This window comes from Somniosus microcephalus, unplaced genomic scaffold (assembly GCF_052327205.1).
Source record: "Somniosus microcephalus isolate GS21.2 unplaced genomic scaffold, FLI_Smic_1.0 unresolved_chr1, whole genome shotgun sequence".
Taxonomy (NCBI): Eukaryota; Metazoa; Chordata; class Chondrichthyes; order Squaliformes; family Somniosidae; genus Somniosus; species Somniosus microcephalus.
Window position 1 is genome coordinate 14,526,533 of NW_028225179.1, and position 23,020 is coordinate 14,549,552.

Below are 23,020 nucleotides of genomic sequence, written 5' to 3' on the forward strand. Positions count from 1 at the left end.
TATTAACAAAGGCAGCGCTGCAGGGTCCTGTAATGATCTCTCACACAGTCGGTATATCTGTAGATTTTGAGTATGTACAGAACTGTATAGAGAAAAGTAGAATACTGCGTGGCCCTTAATGTATTTTATTAAACTCTACCTGCAAAACACGATTGAACCAGGGACATGTTGTACTTTAGACGGAAGTGATAACCTTCGGAAACTGCTGCTCATTAAATAATTAGAGAAACAGCTCAGAACAACAATTGTAATCTATAAATACTCTTACCCTGCGATACCGATTCCATTCCATGTCGAGGAGTTAAAATTAAGAAAACTGTTTATTTATTATATACATCTCATTAGACTGTGTGAGAAGTTTGTTGTTATCGTCATTAATCAACCAGTAACCCACATGGTTAACGAATCATGGGCAAAATTTTAAAACGTTTTTTTGTTTTGCATATGATGAATTTTCATCGGTTCTCATTTTGCAGACTGTATTTTAGGAGTTGGGTAAAAATGTTCAGTGTTTATGACACCAGGATCTGCTGCAGCCTTTGGTAAATTCACCAGCTCGCCAACACATGAGAGTAACTCCTGTTTCACTCTTTCATATAAACCCAGCCAATGCGCCTCAATTAAACAACATTGCACCCCCGCACGATTAGACAACCTTAAATGTGCAAGTAAATGAGCACGGATAACTAATGCATATCAAGCACAGCTCTAGTGGCGCAATCGGTTAGCGCGCAGTACTTATATAACAGTACAGACTTGGAGAAATGCTGAGGTTGTGAGTTCGAGCCTCACCTAGAGCAGCTAATGTTTTTGTGGTGTGATACTTCGACCGGAGCAGAAGGTACAATGGTGTTTCCGCAAACCATCTACTTATTAGCTGTTCCACGTGGGCACTTAGGTTCCTCAGGCCCACCGTGTTCCAATAAGGGATTTGAGTATTAAAGGAGCCCTTCAGTATTACTTATTGACAGGAGGGAAGGTGGGGCCAGTTTTAACTGTTAAACCAGCAACTATCAGGCGAAGAATAATGTGCAGGAAATAGATTCGATTTCAAAGCAGTGACTTAAGTCTTTGGCACAAGCGAGAAGATGTGTAAACTCAGGAGTTATCTGTACACGTTTCCGACATCATGTTGAACACAAACAACGATTCACCTGAACATGATGTTGAGAATTACTAGGACAGAAGTTACGTACAGACAATCGCCCAAACACCATATCCACAATTAGGTTGTCACCGACCTTCTTGTTATGGGGAGAATAGTGAGCAGATTGAGGAAAACTGCTCATATAAAGAAGTCGATTTAGGAAAAGATAAACATATTTCAAATTAATGAACTCGACCTCTGCGAACTGGGTTAGAAGAGAACTATTAGAGAAACCTAATGCAACTTCAGACAAAAATCGACGGCTCCTTGGTCTTGGGGCATGATTTTCGCTTAGGGATATTTCGCAAATTAAAATGCGAGAGCTTTTGGGTTCACATCCCAGATGAGCCCCGCCGCATTTAGATAAAACTCCCCAACTCGGTCATCATAACTGGAATCGCTTTTCTTTAAAATAGACTAACGCACTAAATGATCCGGGATTGTGAGCGCACCCGGTTTAAACAGACACAGAGTGATCTTTGACTGACCACGACCCCGTCCATTAGAGACAGGCCTGATTATCATTGCTTATGAAATCGATGGAAACATAACTCGGGCGGTTTTTATAAAGGGCGGCCGATTACGATGCGCGATTTCTCTAGGGCGCCAAGTTGATGTTTGACTCCATTATCATTTTTCCCTTTATCTCCATCATTTCACTCCAGCCGAATGAACTGAGTTTAGGTGTCAGCCGTGGCTCAGCGGCAGCAAACTCAAGCCCCACTCCAGAGACTTGAGCACATAATCCAGGCTGACACTGCAGTACAGTACTGAGGTAGTGCTGCACTGTCGGTGGTGCCGTCTTTCCAGGAAGATGTTCAACCGAGGCCTCAGATCCCATGAGAGTATGCCGAACAGAATGCGGATTTCTCCCCATTGTCCTGCCCATTATTTATCTCTCAACCAAAGACACTAAAACAGAAAATCTCCTCATTAAGTTTGATAAATATTTTTGAAATTTCATTTTCTCCTCAACGATAAAGTTATGTTTATGCTCCCTAATCATTCGGCTTTTTTCCCACTAGTTTTTCATTTGGTGCCAATCACAGAGGAAGGAAGAGAGGTAGAGATGGTTCTCAATCTCCGATTCCCGCTCTACCTTCATTCGAGAACTCCAGTGGTCTGTTTTAATTTGAACAAGATATGAAGAGTGCAGGGGCACAGACCAGAATCACCAGTGCGATTTTGACGAGATTGCGATTACAAAGCCTATTTTATGCAAAATTCAGTAAAATGCTCGGGATGTTTATCAGCAGCAAACGTGTAATGGAATAACGACGAGAACAGGATTCAAACCCACGTGTGCAGATCACAATGGATTACACTGCGCTCAACACTTGCCAGGGACATGGGGAGAAAGCAAGGACATGGTACTGAAGTTGGATGATCAGCCATGATCTCATTAAATGGCAGAACAGGCTCGAGAGGCCGAATGGCCTACTCCTGCTGCTATCTTCTAATTTCTATTTCCTGCTATTTGCTTCGAAGCAGAAATACTCTGAAAGAAAGTCCCCTTCACCGCTTGTCCTGCCCGTGCACACAGACCTACAATGTTGAAAATGTACAAGCAGCTCATATAAGCAAATGGCCTTCCGTATCTTCAGTTGAGGGGCTGTCAGAAATGGTCGGTTTGAAGGCAGATTCAGAACAGGGAAGAAAAGGTTTCACCCAGTTACTTAAACGACCGGGAGAGGACTCGATTCTGCAATAATCTGGCTAACTGGAAGATTCGCACAAAAGTCAAACCCCAGAGGTCTGATTCTCTCTCAGAGAATTTCGCTGATTAAATAAATGCGAGAGATACCGGGTTCAAATCCCGGGTTCAAGTCGCGGCCTGAACCCCGCCAACCTTAACAACAGAGTTGTAGTGTCCATGTGTAGATAAATACACTGAAGACAGGAGTTGGTTCATAGGTATTTACTAAGCAAGTCTGGGGGGGTTTCTAAAGGATATACACAATACACAGGCTTATATAGCCCAAGTGGCAATTACCGGCATTACGCACACCTGGGGCTCTTAAAGGCACATACACCATAATTACACTTAAAGGCACATACACCACAATTCCAGATAAAGGCACAGACACCACAATTCCTCCCTTTCTAGCTAACTAGTACATCATATTTTAAGTAATGATTAATTACATGTTATATGCAAAATAATATACATTGCTGTATTAATTAATTATAAGTTAGTCTCTCAGGAGGCTTCCTGACTCGGTCCGGATAACGCCTCGGGGGTGTAGTAGTTTCTGGTGGTGTAGTAGGTTCTTCTGGCAAGGCTGATTTGGCTTGAATGCCAGTGTCGGGTTCATCGGGTTCCAGTCTCACCGGATCGGAGGTAGATATGGGTATCTCTACTTCATCGTTAGATGTATAGAGTGATGGAGTAGGTTGTCCCTTTTCGGATGACTTGATGATTTGGTCAGCATGGCGCCTTATTATGCTGTCTCCGATGTCCACGGTATGTCCTAATCGTGTGCAGATAGTTCCAGGCTGCCATTTCTCGGTACGGTAGTCCCGGGCCAAAACCAGTTGGCCTATCTGGAAGGCCCTAGTTGGCCTTTCATTCATGCCCTGAAACTGCCGGTTCTCCACGTCCCTTCGGATGTTGGGCTTGACAAAATCCAACCGGCATCTTAGGTTTCTATTGTAGAACATCATGGCGGGAGTTTGGTTAGTAACCATATGCGTTGCATTCCCATATGCAAATAAGAAGTTATCCACCTTGTGCTGAAGTTTTATGTCTTCATTACCCATGGCCTTGATGGCCTTCTTGAAGGTCTGCACAAACCTTTCAGCCAATCCATTGGTGGCGGGATGGTATGGGGCGGACGTGTAGTGCTTTACCCCATTGTTCTTTAAGAACTTTCTGAATTCTTCGGACACAAATTGCGGTCCATTATCAGAACATATCTGCTCCGGCAGCCCATTCCTGGCAAATATGGTCCTTAATACTGTGATTGTTTTTTCCGTGGTGGTGGAGGACATCTTTATTACCTCCGGCCACTTGGAGTGTGCATCAACGGCGATTAAGAACATTGAGTCCATAAATGGACCAGCAAAGTCGATGTGCACCCTTTGCCAGGGAGATGAGGCCCACTCCCATGGATGTAGAGGGGCCTGTGGTGGAGCATTTTGGACCTTCTGGCATCCTAGGCAGCTCTTGGTCATGTCTTCGATGTCTCCATCGATACCTGGCCACCATACAAACGCCCTAGCTAGGTTCTTCATTTTCACTCCACCCAGATGCCCCTCGTGAAGCTCCTTTAGCACTTTATCCTGGAGTTTGGGTGGAATCACCACTCTGGATCCACACATCAAGGTTCCTCGGCACACTGACAGCTGTTCTCTTCTTTGCGAGAATGCTGGCAACAGCGGTTCGCCATGTGCTGGCCATCCCTTCACTGTTAAATCGTAGACCCGTGAGAGAGTAGGGTTATTTCTTGCCTCCCTTTCAATGGCAGAATTTGTCACCGGTAGACATTCCACTATGGTAGAGTGGAATATCTCTACTGGGTCTACTGTAGGTGCCTCTTCTATCGTTGGCAACAGTAAGTATGATAAACCGTCAGCATTCCCATGCTGTTTTGACCCTTTGTATTCAATGTTGTATTGGTGTGCCCCTAGAAAAAGGGACCACCTCTGAAGTCTTTGTGCCGTCATAATGGGGACACCTTTTTTTGGGTTGAATATGGAGATGAGGGGTTGATGGTCAGTCAGCAAGATAAATTTTTGTCCGTGTAGGTAATGGTTGAATTTCTTCACTCCCCATACCAAGCTGTGTGCTTCCCTGTCTATCTGGGCATAGTTACGCTCAGCTGAGTTCAATGAGCGTGACGCAAACCTATCGGCCGTTCCGAGCCATCAGGGAATCTATGGGACAATAGCGCTCCTCTGCCGTAAGGGGATGCATCGCACGCCAGTCTGATTGGTAGTGATGGGTTGTAATGAGCCAAAATTTTCTCGGATGTGATTAAGTCTTTACATTTATGGAAGGCACGTTTACAGTCTTCATTCCATTTCCAAATCACTCCTGTCTGTAGAAGATCATTAAGAGGGTGTAGAATAGTTGATAAGTTCGGTAAAAATTTATGATAGTAATTTATTAATCCCAGCAATGACCTTAATTGTGAAACATTTTCAGGTGCTGGGGCTTTTATAACTGCTTCAATTTTTTCAGGTGACTTATGCAACCCTTCCTTATTAATTATGTGGCCAAAATATGATATCTGATTTTGGAAAAATTCGCACTTGGGGCGATTTGCTCGTAGGCCCCGTTCTTTCAGCCTAGTGAGCACCTGCTCCAAATTGGCAAGGTGCTCGTTGTCGTTTTCTCCTGTTATAAGGATGTCGTCTAGGTAGCATTGAGTCCCCGGAATCCCTTGCAGGACTTGCTCCATAGCTCTTTGCCAGATAGCTGGAGCTGATGCTATTCCAAAAACCAGTCGATTTTACTGGTACAGGCCTTTGTGTGTGTTTATTGTGAGATAATTTTTAGAGGTCTCCTCAACCTCCATCTGTAGATATGCCTGTGCCAAGTCAATTTTTGTGAAACGTTTCCCTCCGGATAGTGAGGCGAAAATATCTTCTATCCTCGGAAGAGGATACTGTACCATGTGAAGGACCGGGTTTACAGTCACCTTAAAGTCCCCACAGATGCGAATTTTTTTCTGTTCCTCAGAGTTATTTTTCAATGTTTTTTTCATGACTGGAACGATGGGTGTTGCCCATTCGCTCCAATCTATTTTGGATAATACGCCTGCCTTTTCCAAATTCTTCAGCTCTGCCTCGGCTGCCGGACGTATTGCCTTAAAAAAATTTGGAATTGCTGTATCTTCCACTTTTATTGAGGCGGTGATGCCTTTCAAGGTTCCTAGTTTCTCTTGAAACACTTCTTTGGCGTTGGCCAAGATGTCTTTTAATCGTTCAGGTATGATGTCATCATTGTTTTTTTCCTTACTGGTCACCGTCAGTGCCTGAATGGAGTGCCAGTCTAAATGTATCTTCCTTATCCATTCACGTCCCAACAACGGTGGACCACCATCTTGTAGAATGTATAAATACAACTTTTGTATTTCTTTGCCGTTGTATACCACAGGCACCCTTATTTTTCCTTTGGGGTAGACTTTCTGCCCCGTATATGTTTTTAAGATAATGGATGTGTCTTTTAGAGGTATATGCGAAAATAGCCTCTCGCAATCTCGTTGATTTATTACGGTTAGAGCTGATCCTGTATCTAGCTCCATTTTAACTGGGGACCCTGCTATTGTGAGGGTAACCCAAATGGTTTGGTAATCCTCTTTGGCAAGTACATTATGTAATTTGAGACAGCTTAGTCTCTTGTTTCCGGAGTCGCTATCGCTATTCTGGTCTTCGGAGCTATTGTCCGTCATCATTTGTACCTTCCTATACTTTTCTTTATTGATTTTTTTGTTTTCTGTCAGTGGATTTATTTTGTCCAGATTGGCATACCCGTGCAATGTGTCCAATCTTACCACATTGCCTGCATGCTTTGCCCTTGAACCAGCAGTCCCTTTGGTTATGGGTGGATCTGCCGCAGCGATAACATCTTCCGAACTCCTGTGTCATTTCATGGGTGCCGAAGTCCTGTGTCTCTTGTTGTATCTCTGCAGCTCCTTTTGCTGCTGCTTCGTATGATACAGCCATACTGAAAGCTTTGTCCAATGTTAAATCTTTTTCAGAAAGCAGTCTTTTTTGTGTTCCTTCACGTAAGATACCGCAAACAAATTTGTCTCGAAGATGATCCGATAGTCCTGCTCCGAATTGGCAGTACTTTGATAGCTTTCTTAATTCGGTTAGGTAATCAGCGTTACTTTCATTCTTGTGTTGATTTCTCTTGAAGAACTTGAATCGTTCCGCGATCAACAGCGGTGTTGGGTTTAAATGCTCCTGCAGGGTATCAACAATTTCTTTAAAAGTCTTGTCCTTTGGTTTGGCTGGAGTGATTAAATTTCATAACAGCCCGTATGTCTTCGCGCCCATTAAGTTCAGAAGTACTGAAGCTTTTTTTTCATCTGTTATTCCATTTGCAGTGCAATAAACCTCTACTCTTTCCACGTATGTGGTCCAATCTTCTATTTCGCCATCAAAAGCCTCAATATTACCAGATTTAGGCATTTCAGAAAAGATATGGCGCTTCCCGCGCTTTCCCGCCGCTGCTACCGATAACAATGCTGTTTTAATGTGGTTTCCGTTTATTCACTGTTGGAGACTTGTTCCCGACGGAGGTCTAAACGCTGACCTGCTTGCCGCGCCGGCCGCCTCTCGAGTGCACCCTCCCAGTCCATTATTGCTTGCCTCCGATTTCGCTGCCTGTCTCAGCTGTAGAGCCCGCCGCTGGAGCTCCAGCCTGACGCCCAGGAAGGATTAGCGCAGTACCTGTCGCCAGCTTGGCCAGCTGGTGAAACCACAGTTTCTCTTACTTCCTTGAGTCTTCTGGACGCTGGAGGAATCGATGTCCTTGAGGTGCTGCCGAATTGCATGTAAGTCCGTTTCCACTTCGTCGCCACTGTAGTGTCCGTGTGTAGATAAAGACACTGAAGACAGGAGTTGGTTCATAGGTATTTACTAAGCAAGTCTGGGGGGGGTTTCTAAAGGATATACACAATACACAGGCTTATATAGCCCAAGTGGCAATTACCGGCATTACGCACACCTGGGGCTCTTAAAGGCACATACACCATAATTGCTCTTAAAGGCACATACACCACAAGCTCCATTTTAACTGGGGACCCTGCTATTGTGAGGGTAACCCAAATGGTTTGGTAATCCTCTTTGGCAAGTACATTATGTAATTTGAGACAGCTTAGTCTCTTGTTTCCGGAGTCGCTATCGCTATTCTGGTCTTCAGAGCTATTGTCCGTCATCATTTGTACCTTCCTGTACTTTTCTTTATTGATTCTTTGTTTTCTGTCAGTGGATTTATTTTGTCCAGATTGGCACACCCGTGCAATGTGTCCAATCTTACCGCATTGCCTGCATGCTTTGCCCTTGAACCAGCAGTCCCTCTGGTTATGGGTGGATCTGCCGCAGCGATAACATCTTCCGAACTCTTGTGTCATTTCATGGGTGCTGAAGTCCTGTGTCTCTCGTTGTATCTCTGCAGCTCCTTTTGCTGCTGCTTCGTATGATACAGCCATACTGAAAGCTTTGTCCAATGTTAAATCTTTTTCAGAAAGCAGCCTTTTTTGTGTTCCTTCACTTAAGAGACCGCAAACAAATTTGTCTCGAAGATAATCCGATAGTCCTGCTCCGAATTGGCAGTACTTTGATAGCTTTCTTAATTCAGTTAGGTAATCAGCGTTACTTTCATTCTTGTGTTGATTTCTCTTGAAGAACTTGAATCGTTCCGCTATCAGCAGCGGTGTTGGTTTTAAATGCTCCTGCAGGGTATCAACAATTTCTTTAAAATTCTTGTCCTTTGGTTTGGCTGGAGTGATTAAGTATCCTAACAGCCCGTATGTCTTCGCGCCCATTAAGTTCAGAAGTACTGCAGCTTTTTTTTTCATCTGCTATTCCATTTGCAGTGCAATAAACCTCTACTCTTTCCACGTATGTGGTCCAATCTTCTATTTCGCCATCAAAAGCCTCAATATTACCAGATTTAGGCATTTCAAAAAAAAGATATAGCGCTTCCCACGCTTCTTTTTTTTTTCCTCTGTAGCAACGATATGGCACTTCCCGCGCTTTCCCGCCACTGCTACCGATAACAACGCTGTTTTACTGTGGTTTCCGTTTATTCACTGTTGGAGACTCGTTCCCGATGGAGGTCTAAACGCTGACCTGCTTGCCGCGCCGGCCGTCTCCCAAGTGCACCCTCCCAGTCCATTATTGCTTGCCTCCGATTTCGCTGCCTGTCTCAGCTGTAGAGCCCGCCGCTGGAGCTCCAGCCTGACGCCCAGGAAGGATTAGCGCAGTACCTGCCACCAGCTTGGCCAGCTGGTGAAACCACAGTTTCTTTTGCTTCCTTGAATCTTCTGGATGCTGGAGGAATCGATGTCCTTGAGGTGCTGCCGAATTGCAGGTAAGTCCGTTTCCACTTCGTCGCCACTGTAGTGTCCGTGTGTAGATAAAGACACTGAAGACAGGAGTTGGTTCATAGGTATTTACTAAGCAAGTCTGGGGGGGGGTTCTGAAGGATATACACAATACACAGGCTTATTTTGCCCAAGTGGCAATAACCGGCATTACGCACACCTGGGGCTCTTATAGGCACATACACCACAATTACTCTTAAAGGCACATACACCACAAGGGTCATCACAGCTAAATTCGCATTCCTGTTAAAAAGACTTATACAATTGATGATCCGTGACTGTGCACTCACCCGATTTAATCATAGGGTCATAATCGCACAGACGGAGGTAATTCGGCCCATCGAGCCAGTGCCGGTTCTCTGTAGTGCAAGCAAGTCAGTACCATTCCCTCGCACTATCGCCGTATTTCTGCAAGTTTATTTCCCTCAAATGCCTATCCAGACTCCCCTTGAAAACATTCAGTGTCTCTGATTCCACCACTCCCAACGGCAGTGAATTGCAGGTGATCACCAGTGCGTAATTTTGCTTCTTCACACTCCCCTGTATCTCTTGCCTATACTCTTAAGTCCCCTAGTCCTTGTACCATTAACTAGAGGGAAAAGACATTCCCGGTCTCGCCTATCGAAACCCATCATTATCTTGTACACCTCTATCAAATCACTCATCAACCTCCTTTGCTCTAATGAAAACAAATCCAGCTTCTCCAACCTGTCCTTGTAGCTAAGATTCCCCCATCCCCGGAACCATTCTGGTAAATCTCCTTCGCACCCTCTCAAGGGCCTTCACATCCTTCTTAAAGTGTGGTGACCAGATGAGACGCAATACTCCAGTTGTAGCCTAGCCAGCGCTCCATAAAAACTCAGCATAACTTCTCTACTTTTGTACTCAATAACTCTATATATGAAGCCCAAGATCACAAATGCTTTGTTAACCACTCTCTCAATATGTCCTGCCACCTTCAGGGACCTATACACATTAACTCCCAGGTCCCTCTGTCCCTGCACACTATTTAAAACTGTGCCTTTAAGTGTATATTCCCTCTCCCTGTTCGTTCTGCCAAATAATAATAATTCAACTTTATTGTCATTGTACAATGCACAAGTATATGAACAACGAAACGTAATCTTGCAAGCTCCCATGAGTCCAGTACAAATAACATTAAATGTAAATAGCACCATCCTGGGCGAAGCAAAGCCACTGTGTCTGTGCGCGCCGCCATTCCATTTCCACTATTCCTCCTGTCCGACAATCTTCAGCCCAACGCCCGGGCCTGCTCACCAGCTGCCCCTCACGGGGCTCCTTCCGTGACCTTCTGCACCTGGTTTTTCCTGACGTTCACTCCTCCACGTACTAACCAGGCCTGACTCATGCTTAGCTTCTAAGCTTTGCCAGTCCCCATTCCCATCTGCAACTTGTCTGCCCGTTCTGTTAGCCTTTTTATGTCCTGTTGTAGTCGATTGGCAGCATCATCACTGTTTGCCACACCCCCATGTTTGGTGTCATCTGCGAATTTAGAAACTCTACTCTGTATTCCAATATACAGGTCATTTATATATATAAAAAAAGGCAGTGGCCCCAGCACTGACCCTTGGGGAACACCACTGTCTACCATCCTCCAATCTGAAGTACAGCCATTTACCACAACTCTCTGTTTTCTGTTCTTAAGCCAATTCATTATCCAAGCTGCCACTGACCCACCTATTCCATGAGCCTCAATTTTGTTAACCAGCCTTTTATGTGGTACTTTGTCAAACGCCTTCCGAAAACCCATGTAGACAACATCCATTGCATTCCCTTCATCAATCCTCTCTGTTACTTCATCAAAACATTCAATTGCACTAGTCAAGCATGTTCTGCATTTTACACATCTGTGTTGGCGCTACTTAATCAGCTTAAACTTCTCCAAGTGCCCGTCAAGTTTTTTCCTTGATTATTGTTTCTAAATCTTTACCCACCACTGATGTTAAACTGACCGGCCTGTAGTTATTGGTTCATCCTTAAACCCTTTCTTGAAAAATGGTGTCACAATTGCCACTTTCACGTCCTCAAGCACCTCCCCCGCATCTATGGAAGATTGGAAAATTATGGCAAGCCTTCCTTGTCTCTAATAGGCCGCACCCCGCCTCTTACTACCCGCTTACTGTTTACATGCCAGTAGTAGATTTTTGGGTTCCATTTTATGTTTCACGCCATTCTACTCTCATACTCCCTTTGCCATTCTTATTTGTATCTTCACATCCCCTCTCAACTTAGTATATTTGGTTTGATTTTGCCTTGAACAATTCGCCTGATATGCACCGTACTACATCTTTTCTTGTTTAAACAGAAAGGAGGTTGTATGATGCATTTAAAGTGAACATCCCCTTTAAACAGATAAAGAATGATCTCGGAATGCCAGCACATCCCTTTTAAACTGAAACAGAATGATCCTGGCCTGACAGAACATCACTTTTAAGCAGAGACAGAATGATCCTGGCCTGACAGCACATCACTTTTAAACAGACACAGAATAACCCGGGACTGGCAGCACATCCCGTTTAAACAGATACAGAATGATCCGGTACTGACAGCTCATCCCTTTTAAACAGGTACAGAATGATCCGGGACTGACAGCACATCCATTTTAAACAGACAAAGAATGATCCGGGACTGACAGCGCACCCTTCTAAACAGACACAGAATGATCCGGTACTGACAGTACATCCCTTTTAAACAGACACAGAATGATGCGGGACTGGCAGCACATCCCTTTTAAACAGACACAGAATGATGCGGGACTGGCAGCACATCCCTTTTAAACAGACACAGAATGATCCGGGACTGACAGCACATCCCTTTTAAACAGACACAGAATTATCCGGGACTGACAGCACATCCCTTTTAAACAGGTACACAATGATGCGGTTTATTCTTGGGCCCCAAGTTGAAGATTTAATCCACTGCCATTTTTTTGTCTTCGCCATTTCACTCGAGCCGAATGAACTGAGTTTAGGTGTCAGCCGTGGCTCAGCGGCAGCAAACTCAAGCCGCACTCCAGAGACTTGAGCACATAATCCAGGCTGACACTCCAGTGCAGTACTGTGGGAGTGCTGCACTGTCGACCGTACCGTCTTTCTTAAAAGACGTAACACCGAGGCCTCAGATACCAGGGCACTATTTCGAAAAGAATGACGATTTCTCCCCAGTGCACTGCCCATTATTTATCTCTCAACGAAAGAAAAAAAAACCCCAGATAATCTGGTCATTAATGTTGATAAAATCTTTTGAAATTGCATTGGTTCCTAAACGTTAAAATTATGTTTCTGCTCTCTAATCATTTGTTTTCCCGCTAGTCTTTCATTTGGTTTCAATCTCAGAGGAAGGAAGAGAGAGGAAAAGGTGTATCTGTGATTCGCGATTTCTGTTCTATGTTTATGCAATGAGTCCGTGTTTATTTTAGTATTCGCATGAACAGCGCAGAGGCACAGACTGAAAAGACCAGTGTGGCCAGCAATGATGAGAATGGGATTCGTCCCCACGAGTCCAGAGCACAATGGATTAGTCCGAATGACCATCGGTTTCAATGGTCGGTTTTAAGCTGGATTCAGAGCAGAGAAGAACAAGTTCCGCCCAGTGAGTTAACAGATCGCGCCCCACTCCGCTGCTCTGCCCCATAGTCCGACAAGATATTCCATTCCGCCTATATATTAGTAATTTAAGCCTTGTGATGAGCTAAATGTAGCATGCTTGGGAGGAAAATGTGCATCTGGACAGCAGGATCTGCAGGGTTTTTATTTTAGCTCTCTTCCAACAATTTAAATTCTCAAATCGCTGACCCTGTTTATTATTGGTGATGACGGTTTCGTGATATTTAATTTGCTGCAAGTTCAGCAAGACCAGAAAAATCGCAGTTATCATTACAATGATACAAAACTTCCGATATTTAACGGTAATGTAAGATGTTGAGAACAGTATGGAATATTCTGCAGGATATAGACAATAAACAGCTGGAACATTGTGTTCTGTTTCCACAAGACACAGATCAGCCTTAGCCTGTGCTCCCTGCCCGCCGGCTGCAGGAACCTTGTCTCCAGATTATAAACTGATTCTACGTTGCAGATAAATATTCAGGATAGAGACTAAACACAGCGGGTGGGATCAAATATATAAAGCAGTTATTTTACACCAGAGACAGCGATAGATGTCCTATATTGCTCAAATGCATCAATATGTGAATATGACATTAAATGTGTTTACATACAGTGGGGGACTTAAAGTAGATTCGGGGTCAGTAATTTCCAAGGTGATCTTTCCTGTGTCTCTCTTGCCTCTCTCCCTCCTTCCTCCGTTGGGATCACAGGTGTTTTTGCACAGAATTGAACCTAAATCATTCAAGTTCGAATATTGTAATTGTTGCATCACAATAATCAAAATCTTGTTAGAAATGTTGGCTCATTAGTTCCCCAGTGTCAGAGCAAGAATAGTCTGACCCCTCATTTATTTCATGTAAGACACAAACACAGGTATTCATTCAGAATCAACCCACAGATTGAAACTGAGACAAACACAGTGAGATACAGACAACATCGGGATACATGGCGGAATAGGCAGGAGAGGTGAATCAATAAAAAACGGCCTCAGCCTCAAACAGACAGTGACAGGTAGGTGATAGATATCAGTGAGAGGAGGCGGCAGAATTGAGGTGGGATTTGGCTTCGTGGCTTAGCTGGTTAAAATGCCTCTTTATTAAATAGGTAGACCCTGGGTTCGACTCCCACCCAGGCCTTTTTCTTTGTCCGAATGACTCTCCAGGGGTGAGTTTCTTCTCGTGTGAAAGGGATACAATCCTTTTAACTGTAGCTGCGGCTGCACTAGTTCCCATTATGGATTAAGACTCCATTCGATGCTGGTCGTGGGTCGAATTTCACTGGTGTCAAAATTTCTGGCAGTGCTGATTTTGGGGTCTTCACCAAAAATCGATCTTTTCTAAGCAGTGCCGTGCGTGAGTTGGCTGTGGTTAGAGCAGAGCTGGCGCAGCTGATGTGTGATGCCAGGATCGTTCAGTGCTCAGTGCTCTGCGTTGTGGCCACAGAAACCTTACTTCGAATCTAAATCAATGTATAGCTCGCTTTATATCCTCTGTTCGCTGCGGCACCTGCTGAAAGAAGACAGCAAGAAATCAATCTTCTCTACATCAAACAGCATTTTTTTTATTGATGGTGAAAACTTATTTACTCCTTCAAACCCTGCGCGCTCACATGCCTGAGCTTGATGCTCCATAATTCAAACCCGCCTCTTCTCCGAGCTTTTTCTTCCGTCCACAATCTATAGCCCTCCTTTACTTTCCTCCTTCCGTTTCTTTGTCACTTTCCTGCGGCATTACCTTAATCTAACATTCACTTTCACTACTTAAACCGTTAAGTTTGCTCTGCTACCACCGCTGTCCCTGGCGGCACATGTCCCATTCACAGCAATCTGAATTGATGCTTTCAAACCAGTCGATACATTTAGAACTGCGAGACCGCATGACAGACATGCATTTAGAAAGCAGGGCTGGCTTTTGGAAGCAAAACAACCGGATTGCACAAGAAATGTTCTTGGACTAATGGAAAAAGCATCTGACGGTAATTGCTAACTGTAATTGGGATTGCTGTCAGTAGCGGATCATTCTATGTCTGTTTAAAACGGGTTTGCTCACATTCTTGCTTTGGTGCTTCATAGCTGCGAGAAGTCCCGGGTTGAAATCCCGGAACAGCCCCGCTCGCTTTTAGTCAAAACTCAGCTTCTTACAGCTGATCGACATTTCAGAAAACATAAATACTTTCCATTAAAAACACGAGATTTCGTGTCATTTTTCCCATATATTTCGAAATCACAGAGCTTCATTTAAGCTACTGAAAACCAACCAACTGAGAAAAGTTAAAGGCTCCCAGGTGTATTCTGCTCGGTGTCTCATTGGAGTTATTGCATCCGTGTTCGATTCCGGCCAATGCAGGACCTTTACATTTTGCTTTCTGCACCCATGAGCTCGACTGAATTGGGATAAACTTACATTCAGCGTCAATTTACTTGACACACCCTCTGCCCTGAATATTAGTCCGTCCTGCTTCCTCTAGCGCTGAAAGGGTGTGAGAAGCTTGCTTGTGAATTGGTCCTATGGGTGCCAAATTCAAACCGTACAGGGTTCTGTACTGGCCGGGAATCAAACCGGTGTGTCCAGCCTGCCTGGCCTGATTAAAAGGGGTGTGCACCTCATCTTTCGATCAGGCACATTACTGCCTTCCTGAATTAATGGAATGCCTTTTGCTTACAGAAGCTGATTCTACATTTTCAGCCTTGTCGATCTGGGTGCACAGGCAGGACAAGAGGTAAAGGGGACTTTCTTGCGGAATATTTCTGTTTGGATGCAAAAAGCAGGAAATGGAATGGCTGTGTTGTCGTAGACGGGAGACGAGAGGTTAAGAGGATGGAATGTTAATCCATTGGGCTTATTTATTGTGTTGAATGTTTGATGCTGATAAACCTTCCCAGCATTTGACGGAATCTTACTTAAAATTAGCTTTAAATTCTAATCGCGTCCAAACCACTGGTCTTGGCCGCTTCATTGTTCATACCTTGTTTAAATTAACACGGAGCATTGGCATTCTTCACCTTCTCCAATGAAGGTGAAACAGAGATCGCGAATCGGAGATCTTTATTCCTTCTTCCTTCAGTTCGTTCGGCTGGAGTGAAATGACGGAGGTAAAAAAAGATGACATCCAAACAGAAAAAATTTGCACGAAAGTCCTCTTCACTGCAAGTCCTGGCCGGATCCACAGCATTGAAAATGTACAGTCAGCTTCTCTGAACAAATGGAATTTAGATATTTCCGTTACATGAGGTCAGTGACAGTTAGAAATGGTCCGGTGTAAAACAGGTCCGATCCAGGTTGGAACCCTGTGTACAAACCGACCGTGGCAGGCTGGAAACTACAATTTTCTGATAACTTTATAATACACATCAAACTTAAACACCTTATCCATTATGTGATGCGGTTTTTATTTTCTGATTTCTTATTGTTCTTGAAATTCCACTGAATTAACTGAGGGCGGAATAGCGTTCACTCCACGTGATTGGCTCGGCTCATCCTTGGGCCGAGAGGCGAGTGGTGAAAACAAATTCTGCAACTGAATCATTAATATTCTTCAAGGAAGGGAAACTGCCCCCTACAAGTCCGGTCACACAAGTGGCCGCAGTCCCATTCCACTTTCATGATGCTTAATCCCCTCTGAGCTGGACCGACGAACCATTGTCAAGAAGGAGGCTCATCATCTGCTCAGCAGAAAAGCCAATCTGCTGGAGGTCCAGCTCTGCCGGACTGCATGTTCTTTCAGACAGCTTTCCAACTGGACACAGGCATCCAACTGCCGTGCGAGCATTGCTGACTAGTTCAAGTCAACAATATCAGACTCTCTTTACAAGACTAGTTTTGAATCTACTACCTGTATTATCAAATAAGATATTGCAAAATGAATAGCTCATCTTTGTCGTCTGTATCCGCATCCTCTTATAATACACTCTAGAATAGTCAACTGTACTGAAAATATTGCGTTATTTTTGCTGTGACAGCGAAAAATCATTTGAGTGAAGACATTGGCCACGAGGTTTCACCATTTCTTGTCCTATATACGTGGCTGGAGAGATGGTGCAGGAGGGAGGGCTTTAGATTCCTGAGGCATTGGGACCATTTCTGGGGAAGGTGGGACCTGTACAAGCTGAACGGGTTACACCTCAAGAGAGCCAGAACCAACATTCTCGTGGGGAGGTTTGCTAGTGCTGTTGGGCAGTGTTTAATCTAGCTTGGCAGGGGGATGTGCACCAGAATATAGGAGCAGAAGAGAGGAATAAGGTGCATAAAAGAGTGAGTGTGTTGGATAGTACTAGAGAAGAAAGTAGTACCAGAGTCGGAAGTAGTACAATATTAGATAGGAGCAGTCTAAGAAAAACTACGAAAAATAAAAAAAATGGGTTTAGAATGCATGTACGTAAAAGCACTAAGTGTGGTGAATAAGGTTGGTGAGCTACAAGCACAATTTCCTTGACCAGTATGTTCTTGGCCCAAGTAGGAAGGAGGCTTTGTTGGATCTGATGCTGGAGAATAAGGTGTGCCCGGTCGACCAAGTGCCTGTGGGAGAACGCTTGCGTACGAGTGATCATTGTATCATAAGATTTAGATTAGCAATGGAGAGGAGCAAGGAACAATCTAAAGTGGAACTTCTAAACTGGAATAGGGCTAACTTCAATGGGAAGCGAAAGGATCCAGCCAGATTAAAATGGAACCAAAGGATGATAGGAAAAACTGTAAAGGAGCAATGGGTGGTCTTTAAGGAGGAGATGTTCCAAGTACAGGCTAGATACATGCAAACAAGAGGGAAGGGTAAGGGAACTAAAGCAAGGGTTCCTTGGATGACGAGGGAGATAGAGAAGATGATGAAACCAAACAAGAGGGTGTATGATGACTGTCAGGTGCATTCTTCAACGGTGAATCATGGATTTATGGAAGGCGATTGACAAAGTACCACATAGAAGGCTAGTTGATAAAATTGAGACTCATGAAGTAGGTAGTTCAGTGGCAGCTTGGATAAGAAATTGGCTTAAGGACAGAAAAGATCTGCAGTTCTCTTCCATTTTTCTTTTTTTCCTCCATATAACTTGATTCCCTTACCAAACAACACCGTGTAGGGCTCAGTTTGGAATCTACAATTGACCTCCAGCATCCAAAGCCTTTTCAGATAGAGAGTTCTGGATTTCTACAAACCTTTGGGAGAAAAGTTGCTTTCGAATTTAATTTCTAAATGGCCCGGCTCTAATTTTGAGGTTATGACCGTTGTCTTTGATTCCCCAACCAGTGGAACTAGTTGAACTCTATCTACACTAATAATCCATTTATCATGTTCAACAGATCACCCCTCAATCTTTTAAACTCAAGTGAACAGAAAGCAACTTTATACAATCAATCCTCATAATTTAACGCTGTAAGTCTTGGTGTTAATCTGGTAAATCTGCACTGCACAACTCCAAGGCCAATATGCCCTTCCTGCGTGCCGTGCCCAGAACAGAACACAATACTCCAGATTTGGCACAACTAGAACTTTGTAAACTGGAGAATATCTTCCTCCTCTTTAGTATTTCAGCCCTCTTGAGGTAAAGGCCAACCTGCTTTGGAAAGGGTGCAGAGGAGAACCACTAGACTAATTCCCAGTATAAAACAGCTTAGTTGTCAAGATCGGCTGAACGAGTTGCGTGTCGACACTTTACAGAAGCCTAGACTGAGGGTTGATATGATCGAAGTTTATAAGATGATGAAGAGTAGGTTTTGTTCCAGTTCACAATTTGTTCCAATTAAATATTTGAGAGAGGAGCAGGGGTGACTCTTTTAAGTTGTATAAGGCCAGATTTTGATCAGATGTCTGGAGGTAGTTCTTCTCCCAGAGAATAGTGGAACTCTGGAACAATCTCCAGGCTCGAGCAGTGGACACCGATTCGCTGAATTTCTTCATGTGAGAGCTGGACCTGTTTCTGGCTGGGGCAGATTCGCCTCGTACAACAGCTCTGTGCTGCGAGGAATACAGGGCCAGAGTGATTTCCTCGACTAATTCCGCTCACCTAGATGCATCAGAGGAATTTCCCCGAATAGAAACTGAGATGGAATGGACACAAGCTGTCTGAAATGGTGGCAGATAAATTCTACACAGGCTGAACGGCTACTTTGCCAGCGGCTCGTTGTTTTGGTGGTGTGGTTCTCGCTAAACGGTTTCACTGATTGATATGTGAGAGGTCTCATGTACAAATCCCGGAAAAGAGCAATATTTTCCCAATTTGTAGTGAAACACCATCAGTTTATGGCGCAGCGCAACCCATCTCGCCTCGTGCTTGCTGCAACATTTACATATTAAAAATGATGCACGCCTTTAATGCATCATTATTATGATTCGCGTTCCCAGTAATGTCAGGCTCCATAATGATAATTGATCTTACGCTGCCATTCAGCGATTCTGGTTTGTCTAAAGTTAGACTGAAAATGAAAAAGTCCTCGTTGGCTCCGGGTTTCAATAGCCTGCCACGTGCCTATAATATCAGAGTCGCCCAGTTATTCACACAGAAATTGTTGCCCTGCCAATCCAGGTCAGTAAGCACAGGGTTAATGGCTGGACGGGACTAGTGCGAGTAAGGACTCGGGCAGGCAGGATTACCTCAGTTCTCCGAAGGATAGAACGTAGGAGGCCGGCCAGGCGTGCATTGGAACAGTCAAGTCTGTTGTGTTCTGTTCTAAGCACCGCACGCAGGAAGGATATATTGCCCTTGGAGTGGTGCAGTGCAGATTTACCAGGTTAATACCGAGGTTTACAGGGTTATGTTTAAAGGATTAATTGTATAAACTTGGCTTCTGTTGTCTTTAATTTAGTAGATTGATTGGTGAGTTGATTATGGTGTTTAAAGTGTTAAAAGGTTTAATAGTGTAAATAGAGTTAAACTAGTTCCTCTGACTGGGGAATCAAGTACAAGGGGGAAAAAATTTAAACTACAGCCGCTCCATTCAAAAGTCAAATCAGAAAGCATCTTTACACATAAAGGTTTGTAGGAATCTGAAACTCTCTTCCCGATAAGTCCATGGGGGTCAATTGTTGCTTCCAAGACTGAGATTGACACGTTGTTGTTAGGTAAGGGGATCAAGTTATATGGAGCAACGGCAGAAAAATGTAGTTGAGTTGAAGACCAGCCTTGGTCTAATGTAATGTCGGAGCAGGTACAAGGTTGAAAAGACTACTCACGCTCTAAGTTTGTGAATTCTGTTCTCTTCCTTCTCAGATAACTTTACCCTACATTAGCTGTCAGCAGACTGGATCAAGAAATCGTCTTTTCACTCCTTCTACTCTTTAAGGTCGCATCCCCACCCTTCGTTCTCCTCTTCCAGTTCTGGCAGAGCCAGAAGCAGAGGAGGTCGAAGTTGCACTAGGTTCAACCGTACACAGCAGTACTGCGCAGCAGCCAGCAGAGGGAGCAGCTACTGCAATACTGAACAGCGGCCAGTGGAGGGAGCAGCAGTATCAGGTGGTGTAATACTGCACAGCGGCCATAGGAGGGAGCAGCAGTACCAGGTGGTGCAATACTGCACAGCAGCCAGAGGAGGGAGCAGCAGTACCAGGTGGTGCAGTACTGCACAGCGGCCAGAGGAGGGAGCAGCGGTACCAAACACACCTCGATCCTTTAGAACAAACATACACGGGGGGAGGGATTTTACCCCTACCCGCTGGATCGAAATTTTTAGCCTAGAACGGAGGCATGTGCGACATGGTAATGCAGAGATCTACAAGAAAGTAACTCGTGTGGAATACCAGATTAGATTGTGGGAGAAATAACAAGAAGAAACAGCCTCAAAAGTAAAAGTAAACTCATTAGGACAATGATCAACACTTAGAATGGACTCCAGGAAGAGCGGTGGCGGTGAAAACCCCGGAATGATTTAGGAAAAAACTGGATTAAACAATGAGGTGAAGACTACGAATGCTCTGGAGGGCTGTATTAGAATGGGCTGAATGGCCTTTCTCACGGGTAAGGATCTTGTGATCATTGTGGGTAGGTGTGAAAACTGTGTCCTTCCCAGTGTCAATCATTATTTATCTTAATGACTGTCTGTATACTGAATAAAGCTGGGACATCAATCATTCTGGCCAATTTTTATACCTCAGTCAACATAACAAAAAATACCAGATGATCTGGTCATTATCACATTGCTGTTTGTGGGAGCTTGCTGTGCGCAAATAGGCTGCCGCATCTTCTACATTACAACAGCGATGTACAACAGTACTTCATTGGCTGTAAAGTTCTTTGCGACGTCCGGATGTGGTAAAAGGCGCCCAATAAATGCAAGTCTTTCGTTCATTTATCTACTTCAGTGAGATGAAAATCCAGAACTGGTTGAGTATCGCATTCAACTTCCAGAAAAAACTCGTTGATAGAAAGTGTAGACCGTAGAGATTGCCTTTGATCTGAAATATTTGCCCTGACCTCTTCCCAAAACACTTGCGATTCACGTGGATTGATTTGGAAACTTCTCTTTTATCTTTCCAAATGTTACAAAGGGAATTCAAGTTCAAAAGTCGCAAGCAAAGTGAGGCCTCGTCCCGGATTTGAACGCGGGCCCTCCCGCAAACTTTATACACAAGACCAATGAGCCGCTGTTACGCGTATGCATACTTAAAGCCTTTCCATAATCAAGCCATGTGTTGGCCGTTCTTGATAAGCAGAGCACTTGAGACCGAGACAGCTCTGACATTGCCTTCTCTACCTGTCTTCTAAAGTGCCACACTGCTCCACTCAGTCAGTTGATGAGCTGTTAGGACGGTAATGTATCCAGGCAGCAGTTGCCCATCACGAGAGCAGCAGCAGGTTTCTGCATTAGTTTGGCGCGAGGCCTCAGATTTGGGCAATGTTTCAGCAAAGGCAGTGAGAAGACATGCAGGCAGCGAGTGACGCAACAATCGCCCCGGAAGTGACCATTCGTTTCTGTGACTGTGGCAAGTTTTGTTTGGGCAGAGGGTTCAGTTCATAGCCCCACCCATCTCCTCCCCCACCCATCGTGATTTCTGCCACATTTGCACATTCAGGACCGGGCCCGGGCAGATTCATCCATGTCTCACCCCGGGGCGCTGAGGCTCCTACCGCCCCTGATTATCAATTAACCCATCTGTAAATTAAAACCTAAAAAACTGCTTTACAAAGCACAGGTGCAGACGGAGACGCTGTGATCTTCTGACAAAATCTCAGCCCCATCAGACAGATTTTTTTGTCTATAAAGATCAAAGCAGTTCCTATGTGTCCCAGACAGCTTCGATTCAGACCAATAAGCTTACTCAGACCTAGACTGTACCTACCCTGACATAGGGAGCATCATCACAGGCGCATACTTTCCTAGACGGGACCAGACAGCTCCTACCCTGACACAGGGATCACCATCACAGGCAGAGATTTTCCTAGACGGACCCAGGCAGCTCCTACACTGATACAGGGAGCACCATCACAAGCACAGACATTCATACACAGTCCCACGGAGCTCCTTCCTTGACTAAGGGGGCACCATCACAGGCACAGACTTTCCTACACAGACCCACGGAGCTCCTACCCTGACACAGGGAGCTCCACTACAGACACAGACTGTCCTACACAGACCCACTCAGCACCTACCCTGATCCAGGGAGCACCACCACAGGCACAGACTTTCATACACAGACCCAGTCAGCACCTACCCTGATCCAGGAAGCACCATCACAGGAACCGACTTAACTACACTGACCCAGGGAGTTCCTACACTGACACAGGGAGCACCGACACAGGCATAGACTTCCCCACACAGAACCAGATAGCTCCTACCCTGATCCGGGGAGCACCTGTACAGACCAAATAACTCCTGCACTGACCCATTCGCTCCTACATAGACAAAACAATTCCTACAATGGCACAGCCAGCACCTATACATAAGTCCCTACAATGATATGGACACTTCCTGCACGGGCACGGTCAGTTCCAGAAAAGGCACAGAATGTTCCTACACGGACCCAGACATTCATATGCAGACCCAGACTGCTCCTACACAGACACAGGCATTCCTACGCAGACCCAGACAGCTCCTACACAGACCCAGGCATTCCTACACAGACCCAGACAGCTCCGACACAGACCCACACATTCATACACAAATCCAGACAGCTCCTGCACAGACCCAGACAGTCCTACACAGACCCAGACTGCTCCTACACAGACCCAGACATTCCTACGCAGACCCAGACAGCTCCTA

General features: G+C 44.7%; 1 non-coding gene across 1 annotated transcript; it reads left to right on the top strand.

Moving 5' to 3' along the window:
* Positions 1–705: 705 nt before the first annotated feature.
* trnai-uau (transfer RNA isoleucine (anticodon UAU)) lies at positions 706–800 on the top strand. Its single transcript has 2 exons — positions 706–743; positions 765–800. It is a non-coding gene; the product is annotated as a tRNA-Ile (tRNA).
* The last annotated feature ends 22,220 nt before the right edge of the window (positions 801–23,020 follow it).